Here is a 19,989-nt window from a genome sequence, read left to right as displayed (position 1 = left end):
CACTGTTCACAATAGCCCGAGGTAGAAACAATTAAAATGTCCACCAACGGGTGAATGGATAAGCAAAGTAAGGTAGATCCGTAAGCTGCGTTATTCTGTCATATGAAGGAATAAAGTAAAATTGTGCAGCTGCTGTGGAAAACAGTATGGCGGCTCCTCAAAAACTTAAACGTGGAATTAACGTATGATCCCTCAATTCTGCTCCAGGGTATATACCCAAGATATTAGAAAGCAAGGACTGGAACAGATATCTGTACCCCATATTCATAGCAACATTATTCACAGTAGCCAAAATGTGGAAGCAACACAAGTGTCCTTCAACAGATGAATGCATAAGTACAGGGTAGTATATACACAATGGCATATGATTCAACCTTTAAAACTAAGGTAATTCTCACACATGCTACAATGTGGATGAACCCTGAAGTCATTATGCTAAGTGAAACCAGCCAGACACGAAAAGGACAAACATTCTATGATTCCACTAGTATGAGGTACCCAGATAAGTCAAATTCAAAGACAAAGTAGACAAAGGTTGCCAGGGGTTGAGGGGAATAAGTATTTACTGGTTACAGTTTCACTTGGGGAAAATGAAAAAGTTCTGGAGATGGGTGGTGAGGACGTTTTTACAACAATGTGAATGTATTTACTGCTATAGAAGTGTATACTTAAAATGACTTCAATGATAAATGTTATGTGTTTTCAATCCCAATGAAAAAAAGGATACATGTTACAATATGGATAAACACTGAAAACATCCTAAGTGAAAGAAGCCATACAGGAAGAGCCACGAGATCATACTCATCTTGGACACTTTCAATCCATGAAGGTTTTTAAAATGAGGGAAAGCCCAGTGATGGTTCCAGAAAAAGGAACCTGGATTAGAATGGAAAAAGACATTTCCACAAAGTTGGGGCAGCTGGTGACAGCTGAAGTGGTCCTGTGGGTAGGATTATAATGTGGAAACCATCATGATCCCTCCTTTGGGGGTTATGTCCTGGTTCCCTGGGAGACTGGCCCTGTGTTGGCTAAAACACACTGCAGTATTTGGTGTGAATGTAGAAAACTTTGTACTGCTATATAAAGTGTAAATATCTGAAATTTACTAGAAAATACCTTTCAATACAACCATGTCAGTAACATTACAGAATATCAGAGATGACATCAAACATTGCTAGAGAGGCCAAGACTTACCCAGACCAAATTCAACCAAGGTGGTGATGCTAATCACTGTGTCCACATGATATTGAGAGGCACCGCGGGAAGATAATATTAGGAGCCACTAGTCTTGGGTGCTGTGGGTGACCTGGATGTAGAGGAAAACAGTGGGATTTCTGAATTCTAGGTTTCCACATAAAACCACCAAAAAAACTGTCAGAACTAAAAAAATGAATTCAGTAAAACTGCAGGATCATTTGTGATTCTATACACTAATGATGATCAGAAAGAGGAATAAAGAAAACAATTCCATTTATAATCTCATCCCCCAAAAAAACTAGGAATAAATTCAACCAAGGGCTTGAAAGACCTGCACACTGAAAACTAAGACATTGATGAAAGAAACTGAACAGACACAAATCAATGGAAAGATATCCTGTGCGCATGGGTGAAAATACTGTGAAAATGTCCATGCTACCCAAAGCAATGTACACATACACGCAACCACTACCAAAATTTCAATGACATTTCATAGAAACAGAACAAACGATCTTAACATTTGTGTGGAGCCACAAAGGACCCAGAAGAGCCAAAGCGACCCTGAGGAAGGAGAACAGGCTGGAGGCATCTCGCTCCCTGACTCCACACTACATTACGAAGCTACAGTCCCAAAAAAGTGTGGAATTGGCACAAAAACAGGCACACGGAGCAGAGAGCCCAGAAATAAACCTACAGGTATGTGGTCAGTTCATTCACAAGAGAGGAGCCAAGAACACACACCAGGGAAAGGACAGTCCCCTCAATGAACGATGGTGGAAAAACCAGACGCCACACACCAAAGAACAACACTGCACTCTGTCTACACCACACACAAAAGGGGCCAAAAACCCAGTTTTCCACATCAAGCCCTTCCTCTCCTGGGTCCTCTGAAGACAGACACCCTCAGCGGTCAGCAACGTACAGGAACCTTCTCCCCACTTTTCCTCACCTTTTCCCTCAGTGGCATCATCTCCCGGCAGGTCCTGAGGAGACCAGGCTCCTGTCAGCATGAACTGGACCCCACAGTGTCCCAAAGCTGAAGCCCCAGTGGGTCCTGAGGAGACCCGGCTTCTGTTAGTGTGGACTTGACACAAGCTTGTCCTGAAGCTCGACCGTCAGTGTGGACTCAGCCCCGCGTGTTCCAGAAGCCAAAGCCCCAGTGGGTCCTGAGGAGACAGGACTCCTCTCAGCATGAACATGAACAGCATGATCTGAACAGACATCCCGCCAAAAAGATATACAGACAGTAAAAGTCATACAGAAACAAGCTCAGCATCATATACCATTAGGGAATTACAAGTTAAAATCATGAGCTATCACAGCACACCTATTAGGACTGCTAAGCTCCAAAAATATGACAATACCAATTGCTAGAGGGCGAGGAACAAAAGGGACTCTCCCTCATAGCTGGGGGGATGCATGTGCAGCCACTTTGTAAGACAATTTGGCAGATTTTCCAAAGCTAAACAAGTCTCACGTTGGGATCCAACAATCACACTTCCAGTATTTAGGCAACTGCTTTGAAAATCTATGTCCAAATGCAAACAAGGATGCAATTATGCACAGCAGCACTTTCACAATGGCTAAAAACTTAGAAGAAATCAGGATATCCTTCAAAAGATGAACGCATAAGCAAATTGGGGTATATCCATGTCAAGGCGAGTAGAATAGGCCACCCCAAAATATGACTCTCTGGCATAAGGATTATTGGTCTGCTTAAAAAAAAAAGAAAAAAGGCTTCTCTGGTGGCTCAGTGGTTAAGAGTCCGCCTGCCAATGCAGAGAATGCGGGTTCGAGCCCTGGTCCTGGAAGATCCCACACGCCGCAGAGCAACTAAGCCTGTGCGCCACAACTACTGAGCCTGCACTCTAGAGCCCGCGAGCGACAACTACTGAGCCCGCGGGCCACAACTACTGAAGCCTACAAGCCTAGAGCCTGTGCTCCACGACAAGAAAAACCACCACAATGAGAAGCCCGCGCACCGCAATGAAGAGTAACCCCTGCTCACCACAACCAGAGAAAAGCCTGCACGCAGCAACGAAGACCCAATACAGCCAAAAATAAAATAATAAATTTATTTTTAAAAAATCTCAGAAAACTGAGATTGCCGTTTTATGAGGGACATTTACAATAGAGAAATCTCCACTTATAAGGGTATGTCTCTCTTTGCACCAAACATAGAAGGATAATAAAATCTTAAATAACTCTTTTCAATGGAGAAGTCCTGACTTTAATGTGCAAACAGTCATACCCTTGTTCACTGTGCTTTGCATGATAACCTGCCATAACTGGCCTTCCCCCCTTCCCCTGCATCTTCTGTTTTTAGCTGAAGACGGTATTTAAGGGGATGGTTTTGGCCATTTCAGGGAGTGATTCAGTTTTCCGTGGCATCCCCCCTGTATTCAGAAGGTATACATGTTATTAAACTTCTGCTTTTCTCCTGGTAATCTGTCTTTTATTACAGGGGCAGGGGGCCTCAACCAAAAACCTAGAAAAGTAGAGGGAAAATTGTTTTTCCTCCCATACACGTGCAGTGGAATCCTACTCAGCAGAAAGGAATGCACCACCAACCTATGGAAAGACATGGATAAATCTTCAGTATATACTGCCAAGTGAAAGACTCCAGTCTACGGAGGCTGCACACAGTATGACCCCATTGATGACATTCCGGGAAAGGCAAAGCTACGTAGCTGATAAGCAGATCATGGGGTGGGGGGTTTGAAGTAGTCCATGTGATACTCTAGGGTGGATACCTATCACTGTGCATTTGTCTAAGCCCACAGATGTGTATAGCCCAAGGGGCCAATCATAATCTATTCAAATCTAGTTATTTAGGATGTAGGAGTGTTGCAGGATGGAATGCATAATGTGACAGAGTCTAACTGTATTAGAAATATATGGAAACAACTCACTGTAGGGGATGGGATAAAAGCTGCTGACCTAAGTTACCTTTGGAAATGAATGGAATCTGCAGACTAAAGGCAAAATGGACCGTATATAAACAGTGGGCATTATTCTACAAAGTTCTTTCCAGGGTGTAGTAGCTAACAATTCTTAAACCTCTGCACATGTAACACATTCTAATTAACAACCTGGGAACACCACTTCCAGAAGGGATGTGTTGCCCTAGTAACCAGAATTGGGAATGGAGAAATGCTGCCCAACAAGTAAATTATAATCTATTGAAATTTACTTACTTTAGATATGGGAGTGTCAAAGACTGGCATACAGAATGTAACAAACAATCTAACTGATTTAGAAAAGTATGAAAAAAATTCACGGTTGGTGGTAGGACAAAATGGGCTGACCTAAGTTAACTTTGGAAATGAGAGGACTCTGTAGGCCAAAGGCAAAATATGCCATACATACACAGTGGACTCTGTAAGTTCTTTCCCATGCGGAGTAGTAGCTAGCAGTACTGGCACTAGTATATCAGTAATCGGATGGAACAAGCACTCCATTTATTTATTTATTTTTAGGTTCACTTTTCTATTGATTTTTTTTTACATCTTTATTAGAGTATAATTGCTTTACAATGGTGTGTTAGTTTCTGCTTTATAACAAAGTGAATCAGTTATACATATACATATGTTCCCATATCTCTTCCCTCTTGTGTCTCCCTCCCTATCCCACCGTTCCAGGCGGTCACAAAGCACGAGCTGATCTCCCTGTGTTATGCGGCTGCTTCCCACTAGCTATCTACCTTACATTTGGTAGTGTATATATGTCCATGCCTCTCTCTCGTTTTGTCGCAGCTTACCCTTCCCCCTCCCCATATCCCCAAGTCCATTCTCTAGTAGGTCTTTGTCTTTATCCCTGTCTTACCCCTAGGTTCTTCATGACATTTTTTTTCTTAAATTCCATATATATGTGTTAGCATATGGTATTTGTCTTTCTCTTTCTGACTTACTTCACTCTGTATGACAGACTCTAGGTCTATCCACCTCATTACAAATAGCTCAATTTTGTTTCTATTTATGGCTGAGTAACATTCCATTGTATATATGTGCCATGACAAGTGGTGGAAACCAGGTTTCTTACCACTGGAGTGAGAAGTCGCAAACAAAGGAAGGTTGCAATATCCATGTCATAAGAGATCAGGTTGGAGACATCAGTATAAACTATTTTTAGCCTAACAGAGATACACATAGTTCCACACGGAAATCTTTATAATTATGCGTATATGCATAGGCTGGGATAACGCATATATTTCCATGCACTGTCAGCTGAACATATTTAGCTCCAACATGTAAGTCTTTAATACTATTCTCTAATAAAAGGAACAAGGGCTCTTTGAAGAAAGGGCTGATGCTAGGACTGAGACAGTAGATATATGAAACAGGATAATCTTAAAATATCAGAAAGTAAAGAAGTACCAACAATTTAAAAAACCCACAAAAGAAAAATTATGGAAACAGGAGCAAATGGAAGACGCTCTCAACAGCCAAAGCAAGAATGAACTAAGCAGTCTAATAATGTAGAGCCGGCTTATGACCAAAAGTTTACAATAAATATTCACGTGTCCCAACTGGTAAAAAAATAAGTGACAGAGTTTTTGATGAATGGTGTTAAATAGAAATCTCCTATGCAGAAAGCTTCTAAACAATGTATAGAGCCACTCAGCTGTCCATCAGGATGTGAAGCTCACCCCTCTCTCCTCAAGTGTGGCTTCTGCATTATGACTTCCTCCTACATAAGACACACAGGATGGACATGGGAAAGAAGTAACCTCACTGTGGGAAAACTTGACAAACGTTACCTCAGCTAGGTGACCAAAATTAAGAATATAAGTGAGAAGTTCCCTTAAGAGCCTGTTCTCTTGATATACAGTGAAGAGGAGTCACTTTACCTCTGTGATCTGCTTTTTCAAAGCCAAGTCTAATTACAACAAAATCACCAAGCAAATCCCAGTGCCTGGCAGTCTATACAATACCTGAGCAGCCCTCCTCCACACTGTCAAGGTCATGGAAACAAGGAGAGTCTGAGCAACTGTCAGAGCCCAGAAGAGACTAAACAGACATGATGACCCCATGTCCTACGAGACCCTGGAACAAGGAAAGGTATAACACAGGGAACATGAATAGAGACCTCAGTTAATAATAAAGTATCAGTATTTGTTCATTATTTGTGATGATTCTGTAGAAAATTAGACTGGAAAAATTAAAAGTCAAATAAGAGAAACCTATTGTAACAAACTGGAAATCTAGAGGAATTGGGTGATTTCTTTGTAAAAACACAGTACCAAAATGGACCCTAAATTAAGGAAAATACAAAAAGACTAATTAACCACTGAGGAACCTCTTCCCCTACTGGTTATCCTATCACTTCTCCAGGGTTTTCCTCTCCCGGGACAGGGAAGGAACAGGGACAGAGCTGTTTGCCAGCTCCCTTAGTATATGACCCCACCCAGTGTCTTCATCTCCCCCAGCCACGCCTACCCAGTTAGGACACCTGAGGATGGACCAGGGATTATTGATTCAGATGTTTCAACTAGGATTTTTTTTTATTCTCAGCGAATGGACACACTTACTGAAGTAAAATAAATTAGTATTTATTGTAAGGGTAGAAATAATTTAATACTTGCAAGTGGCAAGTTGAAGAATGAGTTTGGACCTGGCAGGTCTAGTGGCTCACACTGTCTCTGTGTGACCTTATTTATTTCCAAACCTTTGTCCTGCTCAGTGCCTTTGGGAGACCCCATTCACAGGCACAGGCTCTCTCACTGCCCTTGGGCCAACAGCAATTCTAGGCTGACAACCACTCACCATCCTTTTTCCAAGAAAATTTTCTCTTTTCTTGGGTTCTAAGAAAAGTCATGGTTTTGAATACCTTTGGCCTGGCTTGGGTTTAACTCTCATCCTTGACCCATCACCAGAAGACGGAAAATGGGACTGGCTAGATGTGGGTTGTAAACCCATCTTCGAGCTGGGGGGAACATGGGCTCATCCTTCTAGAACTATCTGGACTGGAAGCAGGTGGGATGTAATTCCCAAAGGAAAACTGAGGCACTAGGCTTGGACATGAGAATAGATGCTGGCTGGGAGAAAGCAGCAGATTCTATGTCAATGACAGCTCACTGCACAGCACAGAATCTGACACAAGAGGAAGAAAGGGGTTCTCTTAGGGTCAGGGGCTGCAGCTACTTATCCAGGGCTCTTACTGTCCCTCCCAAGACTACAAGAAGTTCTTTCACTTGCTGAAAAGGCAGGATCATTTTTGTTGGTAAACTCAAGTCTCCTGCCTTGGGCATCAGGCCCTCACATCTCAGAGGCTGGCCCAGAACAGCCCATGTGCCCTCAGAAGACACACACACCTCATTCCTGCCTCTGAGAGGTGGGAGCCCTTGAGTTATGCCATCTCCCTGGCCATATTAAGTACCCATCCCTGAAAAGCAATACTGCTCCTTTTCCAGTTTCTTCTCTCTCCTTTACTAAGAGAAAGAAACCAAATGCTAGGCTGGTAAGGAAACTCTTGTGCAATGAAGTAACGGGAGGCTCGAGAATTATTCCACGCCATGGAACCCATAGTTGGCAGGCTCTCCAGAGGCCACGTGGATGCATATGGCTCTCCAGGACAATGCAGTCTCAGTGTGAACCTCCCATTGGGAGGCCCAGTTTCTCCCATATCTTTGATTCTTAATGAATATGAATGTCAAAATTTCTAACAACTAGTTCTAAATTATTACCCACACTTGTTATTGGTAGACTTTACTTGACTAGTCATTATGCTGTAATATTTCATTCTGGCTTTTAATTTGTATTTCCCTGATGATGGGGGAAGTTGAACACCTTTACTGGTTTATTGGATCTTTGGATCTTCTCCTCCGTGAAAAGCCTGTTCCAGTCTTTTGCCCATTTTTCTATTGGGTAGAGTCTGTCTTACTGATTTGATTTTCAGAAATACTTTATTATGCTCTGGGTACCAGTTTTGTGCCATGCAACTGTATTACAAATATATCATCTTCCATTGTGGGTGTTTTAATTCTCACTTCCTTTGTGGCTCATGAAGATCAACATCTTTTTATGTTTATTAAGCATTTGGACATTCTCTTGTGAGAGGGTTCAACTCTTTTGGTACAGTTTTTTATGTGTTGTGGAATTTTCAAGAGATTACTGATTTGTAGGAATTCTTTTTAACATATCATGGGTATAAGTTCTTTGTCAGATAAATATACTATGTTTTTTTTCTGCCCATGGGTTGCTTTTAGACACTATTATGATTGTGTTGATGAACATAAATTCTTAATAAAATTCCATTATAATTAAAAAATTTTTCTAACACCTAAAAGGACAAAGCATTGAAGGGCCATGGTGTGCCGTATGGTTGTTGTGTCGGGACAAACTCAAATATTTAGAGGGTTATTACCTCTCTTGGCAGGCTACGAGGCTGTGAAGGCTGTGAAGGCTGTGAAGTGGAGGCCCTTTTCTCAACCACATGGATGTTGGTAGTTGAAACATCTCAAAGGAATGTCTACACTGCCCAGGTAGCTGTTCCATTACTCAGCAGCATGGTCAGCTCACTAATTGTCCGTGGGGTCTTGACAGGGCCCAGGCTGAACTGAGCTAGAGGACCACAGATGCCTGCCTGAATGGTCAGAGGCCAAGGACTGTCCTGCGTGAGACTTGATTGTCTATGGCTACCCACTCAGATGGGACAAAGGACGCCTGAAGCCCCAGGAGGGCCCCACCGGCCCTCAAGCAGCCAGGGGGCTGGCAGGTTGCTACACCCAGTCCTGCATTAATCCACACATGTCCACTGAGTGCCCTCCTGTCTGGGCACTGTGCTGGAACTGGGGCTGCCCAGGCAGAGCAGGGCCAACACCACCTTTCCCAGATGGGAGGGCAGGAAGGAACCATGCATGACTCCAGACACCCTCCACAACCCGTGACTGACATCGAGTTTGATGTGAAACACTCAGAGACAGTACAGACATTTCATTCTTCTCTCAGAGCCCAGGATTGGGGCATAGAAAGACAGTGGTCCAGCTCACCTCCCTGACTCATGTGTGACCCTGGGCAAATCCTATCCATCCTAGAGACCTCAGAGAAGAGAAAGGAAGGGCAATGGGGGCCAGTTATGTTTAAACCTAACCCTAACCCTAAGGAACCCTAACCTCTAACCCTAACACCCCAACCCCAGACCCCTAGACCCTCTACCCTGACTCTCAATCACTGACCCCTGACCCTTAAACCCTGACCTGACTCAAACCCCAGACCTAAACCCTAGCCCAGGAGATACCAAGGCATGATGGTACTCTGGAATAAACCAAGGGATTCATGACCTTGCATTTAGCAATAGTTTCTCAGATCTGACACTAAAACACAAGCAATGAAAGAAAAAAAACAGATAATCTGGAGTTCCTCAAAATTACAAACGTTTGTACATCAAAAGAGGCTCTCCAGAAAGTAAAAAGACAGCCCACAGAATGGAAGAAAACATAGGCACATTATATATCTAATAAGAGTCTTTATCCAGAATATATCAAGAACTTTTTACCACTCAGTAAAAGGGCAACCCAATTTTTGGAATGCACAAAGGACTTGCATGGACTGTTCTCCACACAAGGTATACAAGCGGTCAACAAGCACATGAAAAGATGTCACACATCAGTAGTCATGATGGAAATGCAAATTAAAACCACAATGTGATACCTTCACACACACTAGAATGGCTATATCAAAAATAAATAAAAATAACAAATGTTGGCAACAATGTAGGGAAATGGGGACCCTTAAACTTTACTTATGGAAATGTAAAATGGTGCAATCTATGTGTACAAAACTTTGGCATTTTCTCAAAAACATAAAAATGTAATTATCATGTTTCAACAACTCCACTCCTAGATATATACCCAAAGAACGGATAACAGTGTTCAAATAAAAAGGTATACACCGATATTCATAGCAGCACCGTTCACAATAGCCCAAGGTAGAAACAATTATAATGTCCACCAACGGGTGAATGGATAAGCAAAATAAGGTAGATCCGTAAGCTGCGTTATTCTGTCATATGAAGGAATAAAGTCAAATTGTGCAGCCGCTGTGGAAAACAGTATGGCGGCTCCTCAAAAACTTAAACGTGGAATTAACGTATGATCCCTCAATTCTGCTCCAGGGTATACACCCAAAATATTAGAAAGCAAGGACTGGAACAGATATCTGTACCCCATATTCATAGCAACATTATTCACAATAGCCAAAAGGTGGAAGCAACACAAGTGTCCTTCAACAGATGAATGCATAAGTACAGGGTAGTATATACACAATGGCATATGATCCAACCTTTAAAACTAAGGTAATTCTCACACAGGTTGCAATGCAGATGAACCTTGAAGTCATTATGCTAAGTGAAACCAGCCAGACACAAAAGGACAAACATTCTATGATTGCACTAGTATGAGGTACCCAGATAAGTCAAATTCAAAGACAAAAAGTAGAATAAGTTTGCAGGGGTTGAGGGGAATAAGTGTTTAGTGGTTATAGTTTCACTTGGGGAAAATGAAAAAGTTCTGGACATGGGTGGTGAGGATGTTTTTACAACAATGTGAATGTATTTACTGCTATAGAAGTGTATACTTAAAATGACTTCAATGATAAATGTTATGTGTTTTCAATCCCAATGAAAAAAAGGATACATGTTACAATATGGATAAACACTGAAAACATCCTAAGTGAAAGAAGCCATACAGGAAGAGCCACGAGATCATACTCATCTTGGACACTTTCAATCCATGAAGGTTTTTAAAATGAGGGAAAGCCCAGTGATGGTTCCAGAAAAAGGAACCTGGATTAGAATGGAAAAAGACATTTCCACAAAGTTGGGGCAGCTGGTGACAGCTGAAGTGGTCCTGTGGGTAGGATTATAATGTGGAAACCATCATGATCCCTCCTTTGGGGGTTATGTCCTGGTTCCCTGGGAGACTGGCCCTGTGTTGGCTAAAACACACTGCAGTATTTGGTGTGAATGTAGAAAACTTTTTCCTGCTATATAAAGTGTAAACATCTGAAATTTACTAGAAAATACCTTTCAATACAACCATGTCAGTAACATTACAGAATATCAGAGATGACATCAAACATTGCTAGAGAGGCCAAGACTTACCCAGACCAAATTCAACCAAGGTGGTGATGCTAATCACTGTGTCCACATGGTATTGAGAGGCAACGCGGGAAGATAATATTAGGAGCCACTAGTCTTGGGTGCTGTGGGTGACCTGGATGTAGAGGAAAACAGTGGGATTTCTGAATTCTAGGTTTCCACATAAAACCACCAAAAAAACTGTCAGAACTAAAAAAATGAATTCAGTAAAACTGCAGGATCATTTGTGATTCTATACACTAATGATGAACTATCAGAAAGAGGAATTAAGAAAACAATTCCATTTATAATCTCATCCCCCAAAAAACTAGGAATAAATTCAACCAAGGGCTTGAAAGACCTGCACACTGAAAACTAAGACATTGATGAAAGAAACTGAACAGACACAAATCAATGGAAAGATATCCCGTGCGCATGGGTGAAAATATTGTGAAAATGTCCATGATACCCAAAGCAATGTACACATACATGCAACCACTACCAAAATTTCAATGACATTTCATAGAAACAGAACAAACGATCTTAACATTTGTGTGGAGCCACAAAGGACCCAGAAGAGCCAAAGCGACCCTGAGGAAGGAGAACAGGCTGGAGGCATCTCGCTCCCTGACTCCACACTACATTACGAAGCTACATTCCCAAATAGTGTGGAATTGGCACAAAAACAGGCACACGGAGCAGAGAGCCCAGAAATAAACCTACAGGTATGTGGTCAGTTAATTCGCAAGAAAGGAGCCAAGAACACACACCAGGGAAAGGACAGTCCCCTCAATAAATGGTGCTGGGAAAACCAGACGCCACGCGCCAAAGAACAACACTGCACTCTGTCTACACCACACACAAAAGGGGCCAAAAACCCAGTTTTCCACATCAAGCCCTTCCTCTCCTGGGTCCTCTGAAGACAGACACCCTCAGCGGTCAGCAACGTACAGGAACCTTCTCCCCACTTTTCCTCACATTTTCCCTCAGCGGCATCACCTCCCGGCAGGTCCTGAGGAGACCAGGCTCCTGTCAGCATGAACTGGACCCCACAGTGTCCCAAAGCTGAAGGCCCAGCGGGTCCTGAGGAGACCCGGCTTCTGTTAGTGTGGACTTGACCCCGGCTTGTCCTGAAGCTCGGCCATCAGCGTGGACTCAGCCCCGCGTGTTCCAGAAGCCAAAGCCCCAGCAGGTCCTGAGGAGACAGGGCTCCTCTCAGCATGAACATGAACAGCATGATCTGAACAGACATCCCGCCGAAAAAGAAATACAGATAGTAAAAGTCATACAGAAACAAGCTCAGCATCATATACCATTAGGGAACTACAAATTAAAATCATGAGCTATCACAGCACACCTATTAGGACTGCTAAGCACCAAAAATATGACAATACCAATTGCTCGAGGGCAAGGAACAAAAGGGACTCTCCCTCATAGCTGGGGGGAGGCACGTGTGGCCACTTTGTAAGACAATTTGGCAGATTTTCCAAAGCTAAACAAGTCTCACGTTGGGATCCAACAATCACACTTCCAGTATTTAGGCAACTGCTTTGAAAATCTATGTCCAAATGCAAACAAGGATGCAATTATGCACAGCAGCACTTTCATAATGGCTAAAAATTTGAAGAAATCAGGATATCCTTCAAAAGATGAATGCATAAGCAAATTGGGGTACATCCATGTCAAGGCGAGTAGAATATGCGACCCCAAAATATGTCTCTCTGGCATAAGGATTATTGGTCTGCTTAAAAAAACAGGCTTCCCTGGTGGCTCAGTGGTTAAGAGTCTGCCTGCCAATTCAGGGGACACAGGTTTGAGCCCTGGTCTGGGAAGATCCCACATGCCGCAGAGCAACTAAGCCTGTGCGCCACAACTACTGAGCCTGAGCTCTACAGCCCGCGAGCGACAACTACTGAGCCCGCCTGCCACAATTACTGAAACCCGCACGCCTACAGCCTGTGCTCCGCGACAAGAAAAGCCACCACAATGAGAAGCCCACGCACCGCAATGAAGAGTAGCCCCTGCTCACCACAACTGGAGAAAAGTCTGCACACAGCAACGAAGACCCAATGCAGCCAAAAATAAAATAATAAATTTTTTAAAAAATCTCAGGAAACTGAGATTGCCGTTTTATGAAGGACATTTACAACAGAGAAATCTCCATATCTGAGGGTATGTCCCTCTTTGCACCAAACATAGAAGGATAATCTTAAGTAACTCTTTTCAGTGGAGAAGTCCTGACTTAAATGTGCATACAGTCATACCCTTGTTTACTGTACTTTGCATGATAACCTGCCATAACTGGCCTTCCCCCCTTCCCCAGCATCTTACTGCTGTTTTTAGCTGAAAACGGTATTTAAGGGGATGGTTTTGGCCATTTCAGGGAGTGACTCAGTTTTCCGTGGCATCCCCCCTGTATTCAGAAGGTATACATGTTATTAAACTTCTGCTTTTCTCCTGGTAATCTGTCTTTTATTACAGGGGCAGGGGGCCTCAACCAAAAACCTAGAAAAGTAGAGGGAAAATTGTTTTTCCTCCCATACACGTGCAGTGGAATCCTACTCAGCAGAAAGGAATGCACCACCAACCTATGGAAAGACATGGATAAATCTTCAGTATATACTGCTAAGTGAAAGACTCCAGTCTGCGGAGGCTGCACACAGTATGACCCCATTGATGACATTCCGGGAAAGGCAAAGCTACATAGATGATAAGCAGATCATGGGGTGGGGGGTTTGAAGTAGTCCATGTGATACTCTAGGGTGGATACCTGTCACTATGCATTTGTCTAAGCCCATAGATGTGTATAGCCCAAGGGGCCAATCATAATCTACTCAAATTTAGTTATTTAGGATGTAGGAGTGTTGCAGGATGGAATACATAATTTCACAGAATCTAACTGTATTAGAAATATATGGAAACAACTCACTGTAGGGGATGGCATAAAAGGTGCTGACCTAAGTTACCTTTGGAAATGAATGGAATCTGCAGACTAAAGGCAAAATGGACCGTATATAAACAGTGGGCTTTATTCTACGAAGTTCTTTCCAGGGTGTAGTAGCTAACAATTCTGAAACCTCTGCACATGTAACCTGGAAAGGAGCAATGCACAGATAAATGGCGGATGGTGGGAGCTAGGGAGCCAGCCACAGCCTTGCTGTGGGAGTGGGAAGTTACAGATAAGCAAGGGGAGAGCCTCTGCCCTCGTAATCCTGGATCTGGGCTTCCTGGGAGGATGCTGACTGGCCGCGGGAAACACACAGATCTTCACGCTGGGAAGACCCTGCAGGCACAGGAACTTCACGCCCCATCTTTCCACCCATACCTGCTGGAAACACTCAGCCCTCCATAATCAGTCAATTGCAGCGTTTAAGACATTCTCACCCCCAGGCAGATAAAGGAGCGTGAGGGTCTTGCTTACCCCTAAGCTGTCCCAGAATCCAGGCCCTGGGGGTGGAGCCAGGATGGGGGTTCCTGGGCCTCTAATCCAGGCCCTGGGGGTGGAGCCAGGTTGGGGGTTCCTGGGCCTCTGACCAGCAGGTGAGAGGAGGGAGGCAGACCGGTCCTGAGGACAGAGGTTCCCTCAAGTCTGTGAGCCCCGGTGCCCTGATGGGGTTCATTCCCAGTGCGGACATGGGCGGGGCCTGCAGTGGTTCTCTGTTCCCCCTGGGCCCTTTGATGAAGCCATGGCAGCACTGGGCCCAGACATCTCCTGGCGGTGTCTCAAACTCTGACACAGCGGTTTTACAAAGGAACAAGAGAATGGAGCTGAGCCCCTGACGGCCACTCCTTTCTGGCTGAGTTGCTTCCACCAGGACCGCAGTCACCTGCACGTAGTCTGCTGTGACCCATCTGCCCGCACTTTGCCTTTCCTCTCCCTCCCTGCGATGATTCCAGTGACACTTCCAGCCTGGACCCCTCCCCCAGGCCAGACGCCTCTGTCCAGTCACTGCACCCCCATCTCACCTTGGGGGCTAACAGGCCCCTCAGAGGACTGGGATCTCGCAGCTCCCCACACCCAGGAGCAGCCCCACCTTCCCAGGTTGCCCAGCCCAGGCACCAGGTGTAACCGAGCAGGACCCTACAGGGCCTTCCCAGGGCAGAACCCTCCCCCACATCCTCTGCTGTAGCTCCTCTTGAAGTACCTGGATAATAGTATCTGATTCACGCTTCCTGAGATGTTTTACAGATGCTAAAACCACCACCAAGTGGAAGAAATTAAGTACTTGATGATCATGAACAGGTAGCCCCGGAGCTTCTGGCGCCTAAGAATTTATAATGTTAACCGCCTGTTACCTCACCATCAACCAGAGAATTGTGCACCAGCTGATCACATACCCTGCGACCCCCTCCTTCACCTGGCCTTTAATATTGCTTTACTGAAATCCTTCAGGGAGCTTGGGGCTTTAGAGCACAGGCTGCCTGGCCTCCTTGTATTGGCACTTTTACAATTAAGGCTGCACCTTCCTTCACCACACCCGGTGTCAGTAGACTGGCTTTACTGCACTCGGGCAAGCGGACCCACGATTTGTTCGGTAACACTGGGGTCTCCCAGGCTCCCACCCTCCTTGTGCCCCACTGACTGTCATCTGCTCCTCCAGTCTTGTTACAGCAAAAATAGAAATGAAGATTTCCCCTCCCCTGAGAACAAGGAAAACAAAGGAACAGCGAAGAGGCTAGAGAAGAAACATAACCTGGCCTGAAAGAGTTCATCACTCCTTGTTTTACTTTGTCACTCATTTGTAGTAACTAGATTTGTACTTTACAAAGCTAACCTCACTCCCTGACACTATGTAATTTACATTCGGCACCCATCACCCCTGACTCTGTGCGAGTTACATCCCCTGCCTCTCACTCCCTAACCTTATTATGTCCAGCACTTACATTCTATACGCCCCTCATAACAAATCACCTCCTATAGTTTTTGCATTTCAGAAACGAGGTCACCCCCGATAAACCAGAGGCAAACGGACACAATTACCAGACTGCTGGACCCAATTACCGGGCGGCCTGATGCCAACTGTGACTGTTTTGAAGTAATGCAAAGGAAAGGAAGAATGCAAGACCTTCACTACTTTGATCCTCATCCTATAACCCGACTGCGAGAGCCCCACATATAAAATCTTCCCTGATTCTCAAGGAGGGGGTGCCCAGTTCTTGAGGCGCTAGCCGGCTGTGTCTTCCCTGCTGCCTAGCAGAAAAATAAAGTCATCTCTCTCTCTTCCTCCAAAACCCGTCTCCGTATTTCTGTTTGGCCTCGGTGCACAGGGAAGCCGAGATTTCGACAACAGTCTGTGGCCAGTTCCCACACTAATTCCCCTCTACGCCCACAGCCCTGGCCCAAGCCTGATCTGGTGCCTGGTTCCTCCATCAGGCCTGACAAAGCTCCCTGCCCGCACGGTGCGTCTCACATCCCACCCCAACCTGGTCTTTCTGAAGCATAAACGAGACGGATTCTCTCCCGCCTGTAATCCCCCAAATGTTTCCCCACTTCCACTAGGGTATCTGCCGGGAGAGACATCTGCCAAGGCCCTGAGAGTCCCCGGCATCCCCACTAGGCTGCTGGCTCCTGAATTCCCTGACAATGAGCACCACAGCAGGCCGGGAGACACGGCAGGAAACCCCAGAACTGCTCATCTCAGGACTGGGCAGGCACTGCCACAGCCTGATCAGAGGGAGCAGAGAAGGGTCCCCAGCTGGGACACAAACTCTGCACGAGTGGCCTCTCCTTGAGCCATTATATCACCTCGAGTGACTTGAGGGAAGGAAGGACTGAAGCACACCTGGTTCCTAAGGAGGATGGTATAGGCTCAGTCACGTCCCCCCAAATCCACATGCTGGATCCCTAACCCCCAGGACCCCAGGATGTGGCTGTATTTGGAGATGGGATTTTTAAAGAGGTGATCAAGGTAAAAATGAGGTCAGTAGGGTGGGTCCTAATCCAATAGGATTGATGTCCTACGAGAAGAGATTAGGACACAGATAGGCACAGGGGGAGACCATGTGAGGACCTGGGGAGAAGACGGCTGTCTAAGCACCAAGGAGAGAGGCCTCAGGAGAAGCCAGCGTGCACACACCTTGATCTCAGCATCCAGGGCTGGGAGACAGGTCTGTTACCCAAGCTGCCCTGTCTGTGCTATTTGTTACGGCGGTCCTGAGCAGACTCACACGCAGGGTAACTCAGGGCTCAGACTGGACAGAACCCACTCTCCATCCCCCTGTACGTGAGTTACAGGAACCCCAGGAACTGAGGAGGGTTCCCTGAGGGGAGGCACAAGATAGAAGATGCTAGGCATTAACATGGCTGCATTCACGTTAAACGTGCCTGAACTACATTCACATGAGATGGTTTTGTCCTGTATGTACACCCACATCAGCACCTTCAGTCTGAACTGCAGATCTTTGGCTTCACCAGCTCCACTGAGAGCATTAGCTTCACCTGCTATGGACTGTCTCCTATAGGATTTCCAGAACCACAAAGCACCGAAGCTCCACAGGACCCAGTGTCTGTGCGCTACCGTCCAGGTGACCGTCACAACAGGGCCGTGCAGCTGCCCATCAGAACCCATTTCCCTTTTTCCTGTTCACAGCTACCCTGCACCTCCCAGCCTTCCCACCCCTTCCAGCTGGGGCGTAGCGTCTCGTGTTACCAAGGTAAACAGGTGGAGGTGGTGAGGGCCTTGGCCAGCCTGCATCCTAGGACAGAGGGCATGAAGCCCAGCTGGTCACCCCACCCTGCTGGTTGGAGCCCTCACCTGGAAGCAGGGAGGAGAAACAAGGGGGACAGAGACTGGGACCTGACACCCACCTGCCCTGGACTCTCACAAGAAGGGGACAGACACATCTTGAGCTTCAGCCCAGTTTTGGGAGACACTTTGTTCCAGCAACAAACTTCTGCCTTAAAAGCCAAGGTGCTTTACAAACCCCTCCCCAGCTGTCACAGAAAGGCTTCATCTCATCACTTTTCTCAAACCCCAGCTTACGGTGAGACCACCTCTCAGGTGATGGTGCTTCAGAGCAGCCCCTTTAAAAGATCCCTGGAGTTCAGCTCTCCCAGCCCTGCCTTCAGTTTAAGGGAGAAGTTTCCTTGACAACCTTGACAAACCTGCTCAGTTTCCTTGACAACCAAGCTTGGCAACCTCCCAAACTCTTCTCCTTCAAACATTCCTATTCTAGGCTTGATGAGCCTAAAGTGACAGTACTGTCATCTTGTGCCAGAGAGTGACTCCTCCAAGCCCGTAGTTATTGGTCACATGATGCTATTGATGATGAAATCCCAGAAGAGCCAGCTTTGCAATATAACCATTTCTGGACTCGGCACTGGGTCCCTTTCCACGGACAGAGTGGAGTGGCTGTTTCCACGGACCCCGTGGTGGAAGAGCTCACCTAATGCAGCCAGAACTTCATCCCTTCCAGGTGATTCCAGGGTCCTCATTCTCCCCACCCCAACCCACATGGCTACTGTCTGTGCCAGTCCATACGGGACCTTGGCAATCTCCTAAAATGAGGGTTATTTTATACCCAGGTAATGAGTTGAATGCTGGCCCCAAAAGATGTGTCCCCCCAGAACACGTGAACAGGACCATATCTGGGAAAAGGGTCTTTGTATATGTAGTTAAGGATCTCAAGGTGAGGTCATCCTGGGTTAGGGTGACCCTCAATCCAATTGAGAGAGTCCTTATGACACAAAACAGGAGAGACTCAGACACAGAGGAGAAGCCACGTGGAGACAGAGGCAGAGACGGGAGGGATGCAGCCGCAAGCCTGGGAATGCCTGGAGCCCCCAAAAGCTGGAAAAGGCAGGAAGAACCCTATCCTGGAGCCTTCGGAGAGACTTCTGTCCTGCAACACCTTGATCTCAGATGTCTGGTCTCCAGGACTGGGGGAGGATGAACTCCTGTTGTTTTAAACCACCCAGCTTGTGGTCATTTGTTACAGAAGCCACAGAACGGTCACACAGACCCTGCTCTGTAGGATCCTGGAGTGCGGGTCTACATTAAACGCCCACAGAGGCTGGGTTACAGAACCCTTAGAGTCAGCACTGGGCCCCAGAAATCCTAAAGCAGTGGCTGGACACCAGAATGTTGAAGGGTCAGTCAGAAGCCCATCCCTAAGGGTGCCCACTGCACATGGCCTCTCCAGGTTTTTATGCCTGTACATGCTGGGGATAAGTATTTCCATCCTGATTCAGGACTTCTGATGTCACCATTCAAGTTGCTAATTAAGAACCCACTAGTTACACAGATGAAAACCCTATCAGGACACTTGCTCCAGTGGTAAACAATTCTGAAGTTGGTCAGAGATGGGGAATCGTCTCCCATGCAGCCAGCAGCCCCCCACCCCACAAGGAGCGTCCTCATTGCAAAGCTGGGGGACCGTGCCGAGGCGTCTGTGAGTAAACGTGAGCTGAGCCCCAGGCCAGCTGCTGCTGAACTGTTCCCACCCTTCCCAAGTAAAACACCTGAATATGTACAAGAACTTGAAAGCCTAGAGGAAGGGCCATGGAGCCACCCCAGCGACAGCACACCAGCCGAGTTGGTGCCTGCAGGCCAGCCAGGATGGTCCTGGCCCCAGGCGCTCTTCTGGAAGATTTCCATTTCCCTGCCTGAGGTAACCCTCCTGTCCCGGCCCCCACTGCTTTTTCCCCTCCTTACCTCTGCCCGGGGAGAAATATCCAGCGGCAGTTATGGGTGACACATCCTCTTCTTTATCAGG

The sequence above is a fragment of the Orcinus orca genome, chromosome 19 (genome assembly GCF_937001465.1).
Source record: "Orcinus orca chromosome 19, mOrcOrc1.1, whole genome shotgun sequence".
Classification (NCBI taxonomy): Eukaryota; Metazoa; Chordata; class Mammalia; order Artiodactyla; family Delphinidae; genus Orcinus; species Orcinus orca.
Note: the sequence above shows the minus strand (reverse complement) of the source record.